At 37.6% G+C, this 22484-nt stretch overlaps 1 long non-coding RNA gene across 1 annotated transcript; it reads right to left on the minus strand.

Annotated features, from left to right (window-relative positions):
- Window positions 1-2053: 2053 nt before the first annotated feature.
- Window positions 2054-22365, minus strand: LOC309672748. Its single transcript, XR_014269260.1, has 4 exons — window positions 22306-22365; window positions 21236-21377; window positions 3078-3363; window positions 2054-2196 (listed from the first exon to the last, which is right to left on the minus strand). It is a non-coding gene; the product is annotated as an uncharacterized lncRNA (long non-coding RNA).
- Window positions 22366-22484: the final 119 nt, after the last annotated feature.

Consider the following 22484-nt stretch of genomic DNA (forward strand, 5'->3'; position numbering starts at 1 on the left):
AGCTAAGCAAGACCTGGTTAAACATCTAGATGCATCCACTGAACTTCACATCTTTTGATGCTTACGTAGGACAGCAAAACACCTGCAGTACTGGAAGGACCAAGTGCTGTTTCAGATTACTCAGAAAGGTACTTATTTGAAGATGATATTTATGTAGGCAAGGGATGGACACCTGGTAAAGTGCTGTCTTTTCAAGTTTTGGTTTTGTCATTTTTGCAAAAAATACACTCTAATTGGAATTTCCACATTCAGTAATTCTCACACAAGAGAAACATTAAAATCTTTGACCAAAATGGTATAGAGACAGCTTATCTTGCAATGTGGCTCAAAGTTTTAAGTTATAATACTGAAGGCCAAATCCTTCTCTTTGTTTCCATGGGCTTCAGCAGGATTAGAGAGGTGTAACAGAACAGGATTTGTGCCACTTGCAATAAATTATGGCCAAGTGTCACCTCTTTTAAGCAGGCTTCATTTCAAGTAAATAATTTGGAAAAAAAAAAAACAAACCCAACAAAACAAAAAAACAAACCCCCCAAAACAATCCTGTCAGTTACACATTAAAGCATTCAGTAAACTCATTACCCTCCAACACAGACTGATGACACCAAGCAAACCCAAGAAATTTCTGGGCATTTTTCTTCATCTGACCCTTAACGAGGCTTTGTATATAGTTCCCTTCCTGTGCTCAGATCTGATAGCAACTTAGTGATCAAGGTGTTTCTTGAAGTAGGTTCAGCTATTCACGTCAGAGATTTTATGAATCTGTCTTTGATTTATTGTTGGAAGAAGCAAGGCTGTTGAACCTTAAGGCTTTTGCATATTGTGGGAACACATCAGGCCTTGAAAGCTTTGTCCACAGACCCCACAATAAGTATGACTCATGAAATGCTATTCTTTTCTCAGTATGCAATAAAAAAAATATTTATAGCCTCATACAAACTATTAAGAAACTGTTTTTCTTTGAAGTTAAGGCATAGCAAGGGAACAATAATTTGGGTAAATTGTAGTATTTACAGTTTCTTTGAATTGGGGCCACACATCATATCTTGGCAAAATATGTGGTTATAATGAAGGATCCCTATTCCCCAAAATAATTCCGACATTCATAAGTTTGCTGAAGCCTAATATCTGATTGTTTTTGGCTCAGAAATGACTTGAGCACCAAAACAATTTTAAGAACATGAATAGTGGAAAAGCTTCCTTGCCTTAGGGCTTTCACTCCCATGCCTCATGCTGGGTCTTCGCATATATCCTTGAATCGGGTCCTACAGTTCTCAAAAAACGCTCTGGATAGGATTTGTCAAGAGCTTTCAGCACACTCATCTGTTCCCACTAAAGTTTGTGGCAAGAGCTCTACAGCAGAGAGTTATAACAAGTTGTACGTTACATGACTGTTACTGCTGTTATCAGTTGTGCTCCGAGAATTTCAATCGCACAAGAAATAGCTCATCAGTGTTCATTTTGGCCCAGACTAAAGAGATAGATAAAAAAGTCTTCCCAAAGATGACATTTAAGGCACAATCAGTTGTAACAAAGTGTTCTAGAATGGCACTACGTTTATGACAGCTTGTTCTTCTCCGTACAAAATACCCCTTTTCTGAAGCTGATTACAAGGAAGACCAGGAAGCATCATCTTACTGAAAATGAGATGAAATTGCTTGTTTCGCATGTAGCAGTCAGAGGAGAAATGTATGCATAGTTTCAAATAATCTGGCACCTGGTAACTTGTGCGATAACATGCAGCCAAAATTTTGTGAGTGTTTAAAGCCAGGCTCAAACCTTTAAGTTTCAAACCTACTCTATTTAGGTTAAAGTCTGTTTTTCATGACTGCAGCCTAGTAACATTTTCCAGTCTACTGATACTTATTTAAGATTCAAATAAGACAAAATCCTCAATATGTTAAAAAAAAAAAAACACAAACAAAAAAACAACCACCCAGGTGGTGAATTGGAACATGGTAAAGATTTATTCAGGAGCAGACACCATAAAATGGATGAGACACATGACGGAACACAAGTAAAGAAGCTTGTACACCTTTTGTTGCACTGTCTTCATCTCCCAGGCTCTTGTAGACAGCCTAAGAAGAGAGGAGCCCTCAACAGCAGTCCTGCTCTGAAAATAGCACTAGTTCTACTCATGGTGCAAAAAGCAAGAGAACAGTATTCTCCTGCAGCTGTTCATTCTGCAACGCAACTCTAAAAAAAAGAAGTAAAAGAATTTAGATGAAAGATGTTAAAGTAGAAGAGTCATTTTGTTTTTGTCTTCCCTACCTTCCTGGCACTATGTGAATCCATGCAACATTCATGGACCCTGACAACATGTTACCTCACCCCTTATAAACAGAATTTTGCTATAAGATTTTGTATTTCCTGTATTTTCATTTGAAGCAACAGCAGAGGAATCAAATGCAATAAAAAGCTGTTGCTAAAACATACACTGAAACATGACCTGCGCTGAAGGAACAACTGTCGCACTTTGCACACAATTCAGAAGGGCATTTGGGTTCCTGCTGTCACCAGAAACTGTATTTTAATCACTACAGAACACGATATACCCAAGATAAGCATGAAGCATGCAAGAGCTGCACAACAGCCAGTATTTGTCCTCAGGTCATGTCAGGCAAAAAGTACCATAGTTTCTTTTCTCTATATCTGATTTTATGCCAACATGTACTCGGAAAGCTGTCGTCTGGCTTTTCTGTCCCTGTGATGTATTGCATCAATCTCCCAGTTCCCACAAGTTCATTTTTAAAGAGCTTCTGTTCATTTATGTCTGCCTCGTAAAAGATCTCTTGTGTTGTTTTTCTCCCCACCCCCTTCAAGATTAATAAACATTCTGCTAAAAAAAACACTTTAGCATCAATCAGATTTCATAACTGATTAGACGGGAGATACTCTGGCTGCATTTGCAATGGGCCTCTTTCAACTGTTTTTGCTTCTAAAATTAGCTTAGCTATTTCCTGAGAGAAGTCTCAGGACAGAAGTAGAGACACCCACAAAGCCGTACATTTGAGCTGTGTCAGAAAGCACACTGAAAAGCTCATCGGACAGTCCAAGAAAAGTGAGAAACTGCTCACCTCCGCACCGCCAGCAGGGGCCATGGACGTCCCATGCCCCAAAACCCAACCTGGCGATCTGTATTTGGAAGACCGTACTCCTGATGCCACAAGGGAAAGCCAGAAGTGGACGTCAAAAGCAAAACATCTATCATTAACTTCACCCCCTACATAACCGGGGCTGCCGTTGTTATTTATGCCAGGACTCGTTCTCATTTGGTTTGCCGCTGAGCAGCCAACACACCACCTCTGCCAACAGCAAGATTTACGTTTCCCGGAGATGCCCCAGGTGCAACACTGCAGCCACCTGAAAGGCAAAGGTAGAAATTCATCAAAATGTTTCCTGCCCTCATGCATAAAAAAGATGGTCTACCCAATTCTTTTTCTGGAGTTGTTGAATTCAGCCAGTTTATTAAGTTCTGTGAAATTCAGTAGAGGAAATTTTGGAGCATGGGACAAAAGTTCCAATATCCATGTTGTAGGTAATGTATCTATGTCAGAACCTGTGCAGGCCCTATTTATATGGGTTTCCATCCTTCTGACAGTAGGAGAAAGATTGGGTCCTGAAAAAAAAATAGCTTACAGTTACTTTTGCAAGACACATACATCTTCTCCATTTGCTCAGGTTTGCTTTCTCCCACCAGCCAACCCATATTATGAAATACGAGACGAACATTTGCTTCAGGCCATGGTGCGGTGAGTCTCATACAGGAGATTTAACAGGAGATGTTTTCTTTTAAAATGAGGAATGAACAAAACCATGTCCTGTTATGGACAGCTCTGAAAGGGCAGGCTGAGGATGGATATTTTTGAGTTAGATGCAGTTTCTAACAACAACTTATTAGAAGAATAAGAATAAGAATAAGACACTGACTGCTTTTGAAGTTCTGCTCTAGCCGTACTAAAAAAAAAAAAGTAAGCAAGTTGTAACAGAATGGGAGGTATGCCTAATATAAGCATATAGTTTCTTTAACATGTACTGTATAAATAGAAAAAATCCTCAGTAACTGAATAAAGCCACCATTAAAAAAAAAAAAAAAAAAAAAAAGAACAAAAAAAACCAACCAGACATGGCCTGGGTTTCTGGGGAACTAATACTGCAAATCCCGAGCATCCCTTTGAAGTAGGATAACTTGGCAACAATGCAAGTAGCACCTTCAAGTTTTTAGACAAAGTTTGGGATGAAATGAAGAGGCACAAGAAGATCTCTTGTTCTTTTTCTTGTTTCTTCTTTCTGGCATCTTTATACCATAATTAAAAGACTGAGTTTTAACTTGCAGGATTTATTTTTTTTTTAAGTTCAAAACTAAGAATAGAAAAAGAGAGGGGAGCATTTCTTTGCATTTCTGTCATTGTCCCAATGCAACTGAGGTTTAATTTATGCAAACTAACATTGACACGCAAGAACTTGTAACAGTCAATACTGGTTAAAAAAAAAAAAAAAAAAAAAAAAAATCACTCACACCTACATATACATGTAGGAATATGCAATACTCACATTCATGCTAGAACTTCTTCTGCTCCTCTTCTGTCTGAATTTGTTAACCCAAAAAGGCAGAGGAGGAAACAAAAACCAACAACAAGCACCAAAACATTTTGCCTTCAGGAACCTCATTAGATTTTATTCCCACAATTACATAAATATACAGAAACTAGTGCTGCTGCAAACTGATTTTGTGTCACTGATTGCAGAAGCAATAAGCTAGTTTGTGCCATCGCAGATTCTTGCACCCTATTGTTAACTTTTTTTATTTTGCTTCATACTGTATCTTTTTTACTGTATCTATTATGGCATAACTGGAGCCTTTCACAGGCTCCACTGCACCATCAGCTAGTCTAAGGATTCCTTTTGAATTCAAATTAAACTTTAAAAAACAGGTTTTTCCAGAATCTTCTTTTCAGAAAGGGGTTATGTAATACTTCCAAATCAAAATGCTGTATATATTCATGACTGATCAAATTTTTCAGCTGAAATAAAATAAAAAAAAAAAACAAAACAGAAGTTCTCATAACAGCTTTTTGGCAGGTGCACTAAGGATTAAAAGAAAAAGAACCTCCATTCCTGCAACGACATCCGTACCTCAGGCTCTCATGGCTAAACTTCATTTCCTATTAGTCAACAGCTCTAGTGCACACGTTACTGTGAAGTCCATGAATGGAGTTTCAAACGTTTGTACCTCTCCATCTCCACAGCCAAACTTTACAAAAGGAATATGATTTTCCACAAGAAACTATAACAAAATACCCTGTGCCCTATGCGTACCCATACAAATAGGATATTACATTTGAAATTCCACTAAAAGTCATTATTCTGTTCAAAAGAGCTACGAAATAATGAAAGTTCTTCATATTTGTTGGCACACAAGTGCACAAAACTAGGATGGATGCTGAGAAACTTAATGCAGTGACTGACAAGTGAGAGCGTTTTTCTGCGACAGTGGATATCTCACCTTGCTAGGAGACTACACGCAACTCTTATTTAAAAAAAAAAAAAAGTGTTGTTTTTTTTTTTTTTAAATAAAACCCCCCAAACATACAGAGAAAATTGCACCAAAAAAAAAAACCCCAACCACCAAAAAATCCAGAGAGTCATTAGTTGCAAGTCTTGAGGTAAAATGGGATGCTGCTACAGGTTTTTTTTTTTTCAGTCCTGTCAACAATTTAGACTGTTTTAACTATAGGCATGACTGCTCTCTTTAATAATTAGTAACTGCCAAGGACTTGAAGAAAGATAAAGATGTCAACAAAATGGATCATAAGAGAACTGATGCAACTGAACATACGCACAAACTTCCTTATTTAATAAATTTCCAAAATATATTATAATGGTGACTTCAGTATAATTGAGTTAATATTAACTTCTGGGAGCTTGAGATTAATTTAATGTACACTCTTAGTCAGTTAAGATAAGACTTAAGACTTCTCTACACCAGAAGGACTCGCTGCTTATGATTTGCTTGAATTATATTAAAAAGCTAATTTTTCTTTGCATGCTTAAAGCCAAATAATGTTAGACTCTGCAAATTATAATCGATTTGTAAACACTGTTCAGCCTCATCTAGCCTACTTCGACCTCCTGCTAAAGGCGTCAGCACAGAATAGGCAAATCCAACATGCTACAGCAGTGCTTTACAGCGACTGGGTATGAAAATATGAAGCCAAGAAGCCAGCAGAGACTGGGCAGTAATTGAGCGTAGTCCCTGCATTACACACATCCAGTCATTTGTTGACACGCTGTGCACATTGATTCTCCTCACGGCTGTTAACACAGAGACACGGTTCCAAAAGTAACGTATCATGTAAAATATATGTTGCCAAAGAAGATACGCCAAGTGGCTGAGGGCAAAGATTTTCACAGAAACTCTTGGCATCAAACTCCATTAAAGAATCTGAAGACTTAAGTCTGTATCTTTTAGTCCGATGGTCTCTGAATTCCAGTAAAGTGCTGTTCACTACTACAACACTGAGGGGGAACTTAGTGTCCAAAACAGCCAGGAAGATGGAGACTCCTACAAGTGGCCGACAGCAAACACCCAATGCAATGCCCCTGTAAATCCTCCCCCTCCCTCCTCTGCCAGCACAGGACACTAAGCTCAAGAGAAGGTGAAGATGACGTTGAGTGCAGAGTCCAGCACACACCTGATGAACACGTTCCCACAGCTTTCCTTTCTAAGGAAGAATGGGATTCACACTTTTCTTTTAAAGATGTGCAGAGGGAAAGAGCAGTGACAGTGCTCACCTGCTCCATAACCCCCTCATAGTTGAGGCATTCCCCAAGGAAGAAAGCAGAAATCCTCTCCTTTTCCCACAGCGAGGCCATGGTATGTAGCATAACAGTAGGGCAGATGTCCCTCAATCTAGATAAAGTCAGAAAATAAGAATGCAGTAAAAACCCAGAAACACTGTCCACTCTGGTAAGTAGCAAAGAGCTTTCTACATCAGTCTCTGCTGGCTGCATTTTCCCCAGTTGTACTCCAATTAACCATAATAAATTACAGTCATACTGTAGCCAACTTAGGCTATGTAGATACAGCCTGAAAACACGAAGAGCAAACAGCTAGAGATGATCCCACGCTATCAGCTCTGTTCTCTTGGAGTTTAGGACAAAATATTAATTGAGGACAGGGTATTGTGAAGGCACCTGTAAACCAGAAGTGGCTCCACTGCAGGAGGACATCCAGACTTGGTGCTCCCCCTGTCTGGCTTAGGCAGAAAGGAGAGTCCTCTCTGCAGCAAGCTCAGCCTCTCAAGTTTCTGACATGATTATCTTTGGAAAATGAAATATCCCAGCTGACTAGTTCCTACCCCATCAGTGTCACAAGCCTTTCTGGACATGTCAGACATCATTAAGCCTATGATGTGGTCAAAAAGAATCAGTCAGTAAAACTAGCTGGCACCTATCAACACTAATTGTAGCTCCCAAAGAAAGGCACGCCCAACCTTGCCTTGGTTTTACACACTATATCCTTGAGATACGAGAAGAGTTGGACTACTCGGTAAATCCTGAGGTAGTTTTAACAGCAAACCAAATACAAATCTTATTAGTGCTTATGCTTCATTAACTCTGTACGTACTAACCATGTATGTGGTACACCACACACTTAAAAGTAAAAATATGCCTTAATACTTCCAACATTTCCAAAGTCAATTGAAGAAGCTGGACAAAGAGATCACACTATCACCGAAAAAAGTTACTTTTGTCTCCCACTTCTACATAGCAGTCAAAGAAATGGAGTTTTCAAGTTTAAAGAATCTGTTACTGTATGCTTTATCCTCAGAGATAAAAAATACAAAAGCATACATTAAGACTGGATTAATTAATTAGTACTTCATGCAAAGCAGACTAGTTTAATATTTTGTAATTTCGAAGTGGCCTGTGCATGTATAAATATTACTCAACTTTCTGTTTTTCTTCAACCTCCTTCTACCATGAACTTGTGAAATTGATAGATTTTCCTTTGACCATATTGCAAAAGAAAAAAGGTCAGGAAAGAAATTACAAGAGTAGCAAAGAATAAAGATAAGTTTAGATAAAAATGAAGAACAGGAACAGCACATAAAAGATTTTTTACTTTAATTGTTCAATACATGGTTCAGCAGAAAGAAATGGTGACCTCAAACACTAAGTGTTTACCAAGTTTGTAAATACACATGAGAACAGTAAAGCATAAACCCTCTTATAAATAATGGACTGAGAACAATATGGACTAAAGCCCAGTCTAAATTAAACATCTCATTTTTAATTCATCACTCAGCTGCTCTGAACTTAGTTTTACTGAGAGAGTGAAAGAAAACATTGGAGGTATTTCTTGTCTGCTGCAATTATATACTAGGGTCTCATATTGGAAAACTGTTTAGAAATACAGCAAGTATTTCAAGTATTTCAATACTCAAAGACAGTGAACTAATCAAGTACGTAAATGATATATGCAGACATGAGTCTTCCTACATGTCTGAGTGAATTATTTATGTAAGAAATCTGACTTTAGTAGGACTCTTCATATGCATGTAAATATTTGCAGAACTGGGAATCAGTCAAATGCTGGGAAAAAAAAATATTCTAACACTAAAAAGAAGTTTCAAATGTGTTGTGACAACATCTAAAAAAAGTCGTGAAGCTCTTAAGCTCCACTGTTGATCACGACATCATCACAAGAAAGCGAAGGATAATTAAAAACTTCCTTATGTAGTGTATGAGACCTAAGTCCAAAACTAATTGAAACATATAAACCATAACCAATTAACATGGCTCGTCTTTAAAAAAAACAAACACATTAGTCCACATCAGTTTTTCCTCACCAGTGGAATGACTGCTGCATCTGATACATAAAATGAGACATATTGTCTGATTTTTTTATTAAATATTTTTATTCGGGGGGGGGGGGGGAAGAATATATGAACGTATGATTTCGAAATTAAATACTTTACATAGACAAACCAAACCTTTATACCAGAACAAAGGTCTGGACTTTGGCTTCACCACAGTGAAGAGACTACTATCTTTAGAGCTAGCCTTTTGTCATATAGCAAGGGGTTATACTTACCAAGATATGAGGACTGTAAATTCAGGCTATCTAAAATAGAACCTGAAGCATAACCATGTACCCACTCTGCCTGCTGTGAGCACAGTCATTAAGATTTTACAGCAGTTGAGAATTATAAACTTTTATTTCCTGTACCTTGCTTTTGTGTATGCAATAAACCATGCAGTAGACACAAGTCAGTGAATGTAGCTCTGGGGTCAAAGAGAAGCCATCGTCAACAGAAAGGATGCATGGATGGCTTTGCATACCCGTGTATATCTCCAGCTGTCACCTACAGTAATGTATGGATACAGGCAGAAGAGAAAGTTTATAACTCAGCGTTGCATAGCAGAAAAGCCATCTAGGTCTGCTTAACGAAAAGTAACCATTTCTGAGACGTCAGTGTTAACGAAAATTGGTGAGAGAGTTATAAGAATAATGAACACTTCTTATTTCCTTACAACACAAAGAAACAGGGTTCTCCTCACTTCTCTTGCTCTCCCATCCAACCAAGGCATATTTTCAGCTGTTTCTTCCACCTTCATTACAAAATTTCCAATCCCTGCCCCAGATTTCTGAGAACAAAACTCTCAGGACATTGTCTTTGATGGTACTATCTAACTTGCTTATCTCTTGTATATCTACTTGTACTCATTTGTTTTGGAAAGAACATATGACGCAATTATCCTGATGCAAATACTGCATGAACATTACTGCAATACATTTCCATCTAACATTAAAAACAAGTAGCTCTAGCATTATATAAATCGTCACCCTTCTCATCATGTCTTTTTAAATCCCTTCCACTTCTGCAGAAGATGCCAGAGTTGTCTGTGTGATAGAAAATGCCACTTTTCTTGTTTTTCCAGTCTGAGTACTCTTTGTTGGTATTGAGCTCTGTTTTTTCAGCTCTTTGTTTTCAGTTTTCCGTAAACTCTCCAAGTAGTTTCAATTCCAGCGTCATCTTGTATACAAGCATTGCTAACTTCTCCTCAAGACAGAAGAGCGTCCAATTTCTGCACTGCACTAAGCCCTTTCAATTACACCTGGCTTCCTCTCGGGTGGTCACCATTTTTACCATTTTTGGTATCCTGAGTCTACGTCAAGCTCTAGGCACGCTTAGTCAGACTTATTGTTAAGTAATCCAGACAATACTGTTAATAGGTTTTTGGTGGCTTCAAACTGTTAGCAGATGGCACAGCATGCAGCTTTGAGTGAGTCATGAAATATAGAAAGGATAACTATCTACTGGAAGTGTCTCATCCCACTTCAAAGCGCTGAACCAAAATTCCAGCTGCATAGAATTTGGACACTGCTGCATCATTTCCAGGGAAAACAACAAATTTCCTCCAACACCCCCCTTTCCTTTCCCTCACACAAACACCATCAGGGGCCAGGCCTCCAAAGCCAACCATAGATTAGTGTCCTAAACTGAATAAATCAGAAAATATTTCTGAAACCATCAACCAAACAGCCTCTTCTGGCTTTGACTTCTGTATTTGTATTTTACTGTAAGATTACATATTTATAAAATATTTTATAAATACAAAACATCATTGGCAGTTCAAATCCCAATTGGTAACTGGCAAAGGAAGAAAGAAAAACAGGGAATTAGACTTTCCCAGATATTGAAGGGGTTTGAGCATGAAAAAGAGATACGCAAAGAAGGGACATGTATGTAACACACTACTATCATGAAATCATTAGAAATGTGATTGTTTTGAATGTTTTGTCATCAGGACAGTTCCTTCATAAAAGTTACTGAGGATTGCTTTCACATTAAAATGTTACTACATCTCGAGATGGCTAGCTAGGAAGAAGACAGAAGCTAGAAAAAGCAACATTTGCAGTACAGTGTGAGCACTGAATGGTCTCTCTAGAGTCACTGAATCTGATTGAGTTGAAGCATGAGAAGTACGGCACCAAGTGAAAGAAGAAGAGAAAAATCGAAATCTAGAAGCACATTAAGCTCCAGAGAGCTAGAATAACTATGATAAACAGCTAATGTAGAAGCAGGAATCAAACTATTAAGCTTAGAATCTATCAAAATATTAAGCTTAGAATCTGAGGACAGTGCTGTCAGAAAGCGATGCAGATGTAATTAAGTATATAAACCCTCAGAATACCTGAGGAGTCTTTAAGACCTCATCAAAAAAGCCCAGATTTTATTTTTTTTAAACTTGATTTAAAACCCACCAAGTCCTGGACATAGCTGTGATTTTGATGATATTCAGTATGTTTTAGTTTGATTCAGTTCAACTCAGTTAAGCTGTTGTGGTCTGATCAATGCTCAGTCCAGAGCAGTAGGGAGTCAGGGAGCAGCAAGGGCAGACTGCTCTACCTAGGAGGACAAGCTGGGCTAACACAGGGGCAGGCAGGGCAGTGCCCTCACCCACAGCAGCACAGTCCCTCTGTACCTGGCCAAGGTGAGCAGAGCAGGTCCAGTGATGGGAGCCAGCTCAGGCACAGTCCAGGTCTTCAGACAGGATATGAAGAAGGTCCAAGGGTCGAGCCAAGAAGCAGAACCAGCAGGTAAAGGTCAGGATCAGATATGTAGACAGTAACCAGGGTCAGGCACAAGCAGTGATTACCAGGGAAGTCCACGGCAATAAGATCGGTCTGAAGTCAAGCCAGAAAGTCAAGTCTGTGGGTCAGAGCCAGGGTCTGGATTAAAGGGGTACACAGCCAGGCATGGCTGCAATGCAGGGACCTTAAGTGTAACAACGGGAGGGGAAAGAAAGGAGGGGGGATGCATTTGGGGCTCTGGCAATGTGTTTTCTTTCAAGCAGAACAGCCAGAGGCTTTATTCTGGATGGTACATTAAGTGCAAGAGGTTCAGGAATGTTCAAAACTTCGAGCCTACCATTAAAGCAGAAATACAGGGCTAGGTGGGAGAAAGGGGGGAAATTTTTCCTTTAGGCATGCAACATAGGCACAGTATTTTCCCTCTTTATTTGTCATGTTATTTTCCATGTTTGTTGAGCAACAATGGCAAGTCAAATGCATCAATTTAAGTATACATAGTGAAACAATATCAAAGGGAAAATATATCCTTCTTAAGTCAAAGCTTAAAGCAAAGACTAAATTTCTGCACTCAAACTTTGTTCCATTGACTTTTTTCTTCTCAGCTGTAAGATTCGATTTTCAAATGATTTTGGTTATAAAGTTTGCATGTGCATAACACATTTCTTATCCAGAATGCTTCCCGTAATCATAAAACTTTTGAGACGGAGAAGGAAGAATTTGTCACACTACAAGTAAATTGAAATTCAGCCACACTCATTATAGCTTTCTTTTAAACAGCTCTCAATAATTTGGTTCCCTACTTTTCCTTGCTTTACTTAATTGATCAAACTTGTGGATGACATTTCTGGTATGTAAAGTATTAAACATTCATTCTGACCAGGAATTTATAATGAAATTCTTATGGGAACTTTCACGAACAACTGGAATACCTTCAGTTAAGCAACTACTGAACAGATTCCGAGGCAGAACCAAATATCCTGGCTATTTTTATTGGACCTCTCTACTTTTTGCAATGAGAGGAAGATCATTTTATGTTTAATCAATGATTTATTATGAGTCACAAGAAGTGAATCAGATTTAATGGAAAATGAATCATACTACAGCATTATCTATTGCTACTTCCTCAGCCTAAATTTCATGCTGCTTATGGAATCCACTGATGTGTTTATTGTCGTGTCTGACTCTCACATGTTTCCAACATACTAAGAGGTTTAGATTCTTCATTACCTAACACCATAAACTTAGAAATAATTGCAGCAAATGCCAACAGAATTAACTTCCTCAAACAAACTGCAATTCATTCACGTAACAGCATACTTCAGATAGGGAACTGTTTGACATAAAACCAAAGAATGAATTTCTAAAAATCAAAGCTAAAGGGCAGGTTCAACTTTCCGTAGGTTCAAACCCATGTTATAAAATGCTCAACACTGCAGAAAAATGCAAAATAAAGTACTAAGAAGAGGCTGTATATATTGAAAAACTACTCAAAGAAACAGCATAGCAGAATGTGAATAGGTCTAACTACATCCAAAAGAAACACTCAGGATCCCTGTACTGTGTAAGGAAAATGACTATCACAGGGATTAGCATTTGTAAATTTTATTACAAATCAGTCAAATTTATGGCATAGATCTTCTGATCTTCTGTTTCCTGTGAACAGAAAGATTGTCTAAGCCAAATATTTGCCTCAAATATATTTCAGGAAATTCAGACGCAAGATCTCATACAAATGTATAAACACGTGTGAAAAGCCTACATGGTTATTTCAACATGCCATGTATTGAAGGGTCACCCTAGCAGCTCTAGAGAGCATCAAACCTCCTTTGCCCCAGAACACCCTACATCCAAAGACTTCACTTGCAACTTTACACTTTGATTGCCATATAATCACTAATCATCATCTGATCACCAAAGGAAGTACCTTTCATCCAACTTTTTCCCCTTCTTCTGGGAAAAGAAAACAAAAAGGAAGCAACTAATGATTTCTGTATCTATTCTTTCTTAGGCTTTCCCATTATTATTCCCAATTTGGTTTTACCACCTGTGGGATAATTACTGGAGGTGACTTAGAGATTAAGTTATATTCACATTTTGAAGAAAAGTACAGCATCGATGAAACTTCCAGGGACGGAGTGCAGCTGATATGCAAAGGATACATTTCACAGAGGTTCCCTACGCAACCTTAGAAGTTAACGACACTGGTGGAATCTGGTGCGCGAACTCTAAGAAAAACAGTGTGGAGGATTGAGCAGAGTGGAGACACCATGGCCAAGCTCTGTGATAAAATGTGAACTTGAGGGTCAAATCGAACCCTTGAAGGTCTTACAGAACTGATAAGCTGCCTAATTGTTACCCTGAGCCAATGATCTGTCATTTTTTGACAAAATGCTATCTTTTGGGTGAACTTTGCTCATTATAGTGTCATTATAATACCAAAACACACCTCCATCCCAAATACTACCCACCTCCAAGGCGCAACCACTCCTCACAGAGTCTGCGCTCTGAATTTTTCAGTCTAAACCTTTAAAAGCAAAGCAAGAAAATTTTACACCAATCATAACAAAAGCATGTATGACTAGAGCCCCTCAAGCTCCACCTGAAAGGTAAAAACTAGTATAAAAATAGCTTAAGAGAGGAGGGATGTCAGGGAAGATACCAACGCGGTCAGGGAAATACCATCACTTCTGGGATCAGTCGTCAGGCTGAGCCTCTCTTTCCCCCCCATAAGGACGCTTGTGGGTAAGACTTGGGCTATACCAAGTGTTTCCTTGGGAAGTTTATAAATCTCCATAGAGTTGTTTTATCACTTGGTGCATTTGTAGCCAGGCTGTATTACTAACATCATTAGCATTTGCACATGCTTTGCAGACAGTAACTATGACCGGCAATCCAAAAAGAACTCGTGCATCTGTTGCTTCAATAACTACACTTTTCAGCAATCTAGCCATGCAAGTTCATAGTGAACGACATCCAAATCCTTAAGTGTAGCCGTGCTAGTTCATGGAACGCTGCTAGATCAAATTGTGTATGGTGTTATTAGTACATCTGTAATTGTGATAGTTCAATATACATATTGAACGCGACTGGACTTTCAATGCTGAGTTGGGCATCGCTCAGAATCTAAGCCTAGCTGCCCCCCAGCCCCTCTGATACAGGCTGGAACGCAAGGGGGTTTATTTTCTGCCAAATTACTTTGCCCTTTAATGCAATATCACCTTATTCCAAATCTCCCTTGCTGTCCTTTACCAGAGAAATGTTATTCAACTTTCTTCGTTTTTTCCAAGGCAAACTCTAAGGCAGCTAGAGCGAGAGACATTTCTCAAGATTCTTTGGCCAAGATACCAAGTTCTAAAGCTAGAGATTATGAGACCTAGCGAGACTACTCCATAGCCTAAGTACATGCTGGAAATCTGCCGTAACAGTATTTGGTGTACCAGCTGTTTCCACAAAGAGGAGATAGTTTCAGTAAGAATAATTAAACTTTCCAGAAACAGGAATTTCTCTGTTTTCACATGAGGGCACCCAAGTTCCCATACTCATCCCTGCATGCGCACGTATTCTCACTTATTTTCTCTTAAAACTAATGAGCAATTTCATGCTTCAAGATATGACTGCTGAACTTCAAAAAGCCTTAATCACTGAACGGAATCCAAATTGTCTTAAAGAGGACCAAAGCCAGTCCCGTAGTAATTGCAAAATGAGTTCTCACAAAGTATAAATTCGAAGGGCACAGACAGTTTCAAGATCTTAACAATAAATACTTGACCCTCCAAGGTGCACAGGTAGTGGGAGAGATCTTTTCTTCAGAGCCTGATCAAAATTTTCAAGCATCTCACAACACCTTTAGGTAACCACTACCCATCATTTGAAGGATAGCACTACAGAGTACCAACCCCTGGTCAGTAAGGCCACATCGGCAAAAAACATCTTTCTACTGACTTGTGAATACACAGAGAAGAACCTGGATAAGTGAAGTCAGTGCATTCAGTTGTTAGGTTTGTTTCCTTTTATAGGTTTACTAAACTGAATGATGTGTCAGAGGAGAAGCTGCACAGCCCTCCTTTCCCCCAGTTTTTTTTCCATGGCACATGTAATACTGTACAGAGACACACAGATGAGTTCTGGACAATGAGTCTCAGGCATCTGGGACAGCATAATCCTAATGTCCTTGTCTCTCCATTTCTCAGCACAGTGTGAAAACTTCTCTAAGACAAGCTCTCTCTTTATCAATCTGTCAGGCAGGCAAGAAGATGTTTTCTCGCTAGTATGTAGACAATGTTAAGTAACAGTCTCTACCAGTTCCTGTCGAGTGGGACAGTAATGTCTGTCTCGCTTCCATGTATCAACATTTAATTCTAATGATTTTTTCCTTCATGTAAACAAGCAGGTAAAGCAGTGAGACAGATACAGTAAGCTCAGCACATCACTCACTCTCCTTCTACTTTTTACCTGAGAGTTGGAAATGAGTTTACATGAGGGTAAAAAAAGTCAAAGGGAAAACCGGTACGTCATCGAATGCTGGTAACTCTCAATAGTATAAGTGTTCTCCGAACTGAGAAAACAGTGGTTTGGAGGAAAACGGGAATCACTGTAAAGACATCACTTCTTCCCATGCTGCAGCTTAAAGTTACAAGATGAGACATATAAACATAAATGCTTTTGTCATCCCCAGGGCTATCCTAACAATCTACACTTCTCTTTTCTCTCCATCACTACAGCATTTCCAGGATTAAAGTCACAGTCTGTTTGGCTAGTTACACCTTTCTGGTAAAAGAGGATAAAATAAATATCCCTCACATACAATACCTAAAAAACACATACTGGATGATGCTTCATCACTTTAGACAGCAAATCCTTGCTCTCATCTTAAGTGAGTGGGGACATGAAGCTGGGGGTCAGGGTAACATGGAAAGATGTAACATGGGAAAAGTAAATTTAAATGGCTGAAGAAGCTCCACTTTTAAATTTCTTCTTTTTTCCCCCTTAAAACCAAACTGCATTTTCAACAGTAATCTAGGAATCTGTAGTCATGTTTAGACCAACTCTTAGAGCTACCAGATTTAAACTTCAAAGTAAATATTGAGCACAACACTTCCTGAAATGCTCTGTAGATTTCTAAGTGGTTGGGTAATGACCAGAGCATTACTGGAAAGATAAAAAGGGGAATGAGAAAGACATGGTACAAGAAAAAGCGCATAATACTCTCTTTCACCCTTGTAAAACAATTTTTCTATTGAGAAACAAAATTCGAAAGCCATGGTACTGCTTTATTTTTTTGAAGCACGCCACATAGTAACCACGATGAGTCAAGTCAAGTGTGTCTGGACTGTTCAGAAGGTTATTTTAAATACTATCAGCAGAATTATGCACGCGTTTTATTTCCTCAAGAGTTACTCTTTGCTTTTCCATCAACCATAAAAGCACAATAGCTTAATAATACCTTAATAGACTTGACAGGGAGCATTGAACCCCGAACTGCTTGGTCTTACGTAGTACAATATCCTCCCTTAAGGACAAGGAAATCTGACTTGTACTATAAAAAACATTTTTCTGCATTTGCTGTGAAGAAATAGTAATTCACATACACACTTGCATATACACTTGTGGAAAGTATTTCAAATAAGAGTTGCTACTGGATGTTCAAGTCAGAAATTATTTTTGAGAAATATCTTACAGCTATTTCATGTTTTCTTGTTTAAATTGGGATATAGCAACTATCTTGGTACAAGACTGCCATCAATAATGTTAGCAGAAATTAATAAAAATATTTGCTTAAAAGCATGCTTTATTTTTCATTCACTGAACTGTAAATATCAGATACTGATAAAGTTGTAGATGATTGCTTAGTTATTGTCAGAGATGTAACCCTAGCAATTAGCAACGTGTAGCTAAAAAAAGAAATCAAATATTAGCATAATCTCCAATTGATGTAACTAAAGCACAAACAAACACAAAATATGGAAAATACTTGCTTATCATGGCAAAACATTTAACTAGACTTGCAAAGTGCCTTCAATATAACAAACTCTATTAGATCTTATTAATAGAGGTAAGTGCGATTATCCAGATCAGACAGAGAGGCTCCATGGTTGAACTTTTTTTTTTTTTGCAACATTTGAGGCTATTGCACGTAACGGGAAACCTACCTCAATTTCACTTAACCTTGTAATTGTAACCCCGTGGGAACAACTCTGCATTATCACCACTTTCACTAAATAAGAGATTTTTTGAACAAAATAAGAGATTTCTTGAACACAAAAGATTGAGAATCCTAGCAGAACCTACTATGAGCCATGTTGCTATTTTTGATCTTAAGGGATAAAAATACATGAGTGAAGAAACCAAAAAACCCACTGCATGCAGATGACTGATTTAAATATCCCTACCAGGTGTTCACCAAAGAGACCTATAACATATAAACATAACTATTTCCTCCATAGCTGTTTCTCTAAGGATGAATTTCTATAAATTTTGTTCTACGAGAATGCTCAGGGACCTCAGAGAAAATCTGTATTTTATAATCCCACAGAGTTCCCACCTCAGAAATGCACAAACTTTAAAAGAAAGAAGTTTCACTAGCAATCCAGCCCATACATTGTTAACAATCTAATTTTGACTTTTTTTTTTTTTTAAACATAACTTTTTTCTCCTCCCCTACGAAAACTAGTATCTGTAACACAATTCTACTATGGTTGCTTTGGTTGCTATAATTATTCAAACTTTTCTGAGCACTCTGTACGGATTTACACTGGATACAGCCCCTTAGAGTAGCAAACCATGTTAAAACGCTTTTGAGGGAATATAAGCATTCTTTCACAAAGGTATTTAGTGAACACAGGCTACAAACTTTACAATTCTTCACTGAACTTGCCTTTTATGCTTTTGAGGTTGAAAACAAATAAAGAAGTTGATCGAGGTTCCAACAAGTATTCTTTGTTGGGCACATTTATTTTACTCTGGAAGTAACTGCATTGTCAGTTTGATGCGACTTAGCCATCCCACTTACACCCACTAATTTTGAAGGCACTCCTTCATACACAAGATTCAAAAAACTAACAGTATGTGCTTCAACATCAACTCTAATTCTTGCATAGATCTCCTTGCCTTTAAGCTATTCAGGCTGATTAAGCAAACACTATGTTCATTGAGTAGTGGAATGAAGAGTTTCAGCTTTCTCAAGACAGGATTGAAGAAGTACTTCCAACTCTGAAGACAACTAAAACCAAATGTTCATCAGAAGCCGGAACGTTCCATACAAATGCCTTACAAATCCAATAAGGTTGGATGCTACTACTGCCATACTGAAACATGCTTTAATTTATGAAGAGGTTGATTAGCCACTTACCAATAGAAACATACAACACGACCAAATTTAAGATGAGACATGGAAGGTTTAGTACCCACCTAGTTAGGCAGGTGCCACACAAGGCTTTGGATACACCTAGGATGTAGAATTGTTCCCCTTCAAATTGTTCCCCAGTTTCTCTGGACGCACTACACACAAACCATGGTAAATGCTCTCAAAGCTCAGGTTCATAGTCTACTATGAATAAAGTGAGCTAAAATATTTTTTCATGTATATTTTCCTTAGCCTGTACAAATGCAAGGCAACACACTTTTACAGCTTTCCTTAATGACAAATGCACCTATGTTCAAAGATTTCACTATTTCACTGCAGCTAAAACACTGACTTGAATTTATCCTCACATTGTTAGTTGTACAAAACTTCTTACAAGACAAGAACATTTCAAACAGTTCCTCCACTTGCTGATAGTCACTCATTTTATGTAGTACTATGACAAGTCTGCCAAAGCCAATGGAAGAGATTAAGAAAAAAAATAACTTTTTACAAATCTTAGGGATAAAAAGTTACTTATCTTAGTCCCGCATGGTTGAAATGAATACACATTATCTACTCACCCTTTACTTACTATTTTTCTACTTTTAGTCTCCGTTTATGTAGCTTTCACAACCTCACTGCCCAAAGGTCAGATCTTTGGAATACACCCTGCTATTGCCATTAAAATAAATTAAAAACTTGTTCTTTTATTTGTTGCGCATTCTCTCTTAAGAGTATACCAACACTACATATTTAACTAAGTCACTGAGACCTAAAGTCTTGCAAAGATAACAACTTCTAGCACTTTAATCCTGGAAACTCAGGGATAAATCCATTGTTGACTAATCAATGACCTTCAATATTACACTGCAAGGTAGTAGAGTAACACACACACACAGCATAAGTTTCCTACAGGAAAGCTTCCTACAAGAACAGTTTTGAGGCAGCATAGAGAGGATTTATGAACTTTATCTTAAAACGTAGGTAAAGAATTTGTCACTGAAACTGAGAAATTTCAAATACCATTAAAGATTTGTCGGCATTTTCTGAGTTAAAGTCAAGTTCAGAAAACACTCCAGAAAATACATTAAGAGGGAGAATTTTGTACACATAAGTGAATATAGTATAATAGGTTTTCCACCTTCAAGTGATTTTTACTTTTTTTTTTTTTTTTTTTTTTTTTAACAGTTCTCTTTGTATCTGGCGGGTGGATTGTTTTCCTCTATCTTTTTATGGATAAAAAAGAATTTCCCTACCATAACAGTCAACTTAAGTCATATTGCCCTTTCATCTCTAAGAGATGAAAGTCATTAAGCATTCACTTTCTGGAGTGACCCTGTTTTTATTGACTACATTAAAATAAGTTGTACAAAAGTACCTATAGACTTCATATCCTCCATTTTCTACCTCTACAGCATCATGAGAAGAAATGAATCTGCTATTCGATCTGACATTTAAGAAGCTGATATGCATATGTACAGATAGCAAAACCATTTTTCCCTGCAATACCCATTTATTAAAGGCGATGTCACGAACTTTCAAGAAAACCCAGATATGCTCATTTGCACTAAATGAAACAGCCAGTAAAGAATTATTTCTGTGGAAGTTTTAAATGTTGCAATTCAAATTGAAGAAATGCTAGTAACAGGTCATTTTCATGAACATATGTAAACAAGTGTAATCACCTATTCCAAACATACAAAAACACTGGCGTTGTATATGCCTGACAATTTTTATTTTACATAATCTCCCTGTCTCCCTGCACAGAGCAAGACTGTCACCAGCACCACAACCATTGGATCCAATACTTCTAATACTTTGCTCAGGGATAACAAACTCTTCCGGTACAAGTTCATTATATCTGACTTTTCTGTGACCAAAATAAATTTTATTTGGAGTAATACATTGGAGAAAAAAATATTTTTTCTCTGAAGTAAACAATCAGTCTAGCGGTATATCTTTTTTCTTCTCGCTCTCTTAGCCAAAAAAATAAGACTACTGCATTTTAATGTGTCTTTGGGCAGCTATTCACTCATAAATCAAAACACTGTTGAGCATGCAAACTTGCATTCTAAATTTGTATCTGCATACCAAATTTTTATTTTAAAATAATTCACATACAAAATATAAAATGTTACCCAGTGAAGGAAGAAATCAGGCTACAGTAGGACTCTTAAATTTTTATGCACTATGTTAAGACTGGCAGCCATAGAACAACACTGAGATCACGCTGAAGTTTTACATTTGGATTTTATGTTAAACTTTTAGCATATGGGACACACACTGACCTCTTTCAGGCAACAGGAAACAGCAGCTGTACGGCAGAATTCTTCTTAGAAATTGAACTTACTGTTTATTTTCATTATACCAAATTTTCAGTTCTGACAGCTACGCCACACCATATGTTTATATCAGCAGAAAGCAGCAGCCCTTGAAATAAATCAGAACACAAACCTTTCACCATTCTGTATACAGCAAAATACAGTATCTTAAAACTGTTAGATGGATTAAGGCCCAAATCTCTATTTTGATTTTTTTGGAACCTTTAATTTGGTCATTCATCAATTTCATATACAGCTTTACATTGATGTAACACTATCTTAAAAGCAGGCAACATACAAATAATTGCCTTTAAAACCAAGATATGCATTACAAGAAATGGTTTTACAAACTTGGTGAAAATGGTCAAGAATTACCATATGGGTTTTGATCAGGAAAAAAAAGATATTCTATAATATAACAAAGTACACCAGTTTTGAGTTGTTCTGCACTAAATAACCTTTAAAAGAAAAAGTTCCCCTCACACATTTGACTAACAAATTTTGTTAAAATGTGACCTTTACATCCATCCTCTTTTTTATTCCACAAATCCAGAAAGTTTGCTTGCAATAGTTATTCTGATTTCTAAAATAAAATACTATTAAAATTTGTTGACAATTGCAACAATAATTTGCTACTTTAGCAAAATTGCTTCTCTTGCACATGTCCAAACGCGCAAATAGGAGGAGAATGGAACAACTTCAGTAGAATTTAAGTTGACACCTATTATGGAACAGCAAAGTTTTACTACAGAAAGTATCAAAATTCTGCAAGCATGTCAGGGTGCAGCAGGAATCAGGCTACCACTTAAAAAGACAGACAAACCTTTTCAACAGGTTAAAATGGAGTTTAGAGTATAATTTTAAGTTCAGAAATGCCTCTCACAGAGGAACAGTCTTTCCTTTCCCCTGAACAATACTGCTGCAATGCATTACTAAAGTAGAAAACTCTCACACACAGTTAATGTTCTCATCAACCTGATCAATTTTGTACGAAACACAGACATGGATCTCATGTTCTTTTCTGAAACAGATCTTACCCTTCCAGCCACAACGACTCAAGTGGATCCACTCAACAGTAGGAGAGCACAGGATACGTTTTACTTCTTCAGCCAAAAGTTTATCCTGTCAATATATATGCAATATATATGAAGCACCAACAGATAACAGAATTTGTTTTATATTGAGGTTTCAAAAATTTCTCTAAAAATAGTATATT

Source organism: Vanellus vanellus (assembly GCF_965231255.1).
Source record: "Vanellus vanellus genome assembly, chromosome: 5".
NCBI lineage: Eukaryota > Metazoa > Chordata > Aves > Charadriiformes > Charadriidae > Vanellus > Vanellus vanellus.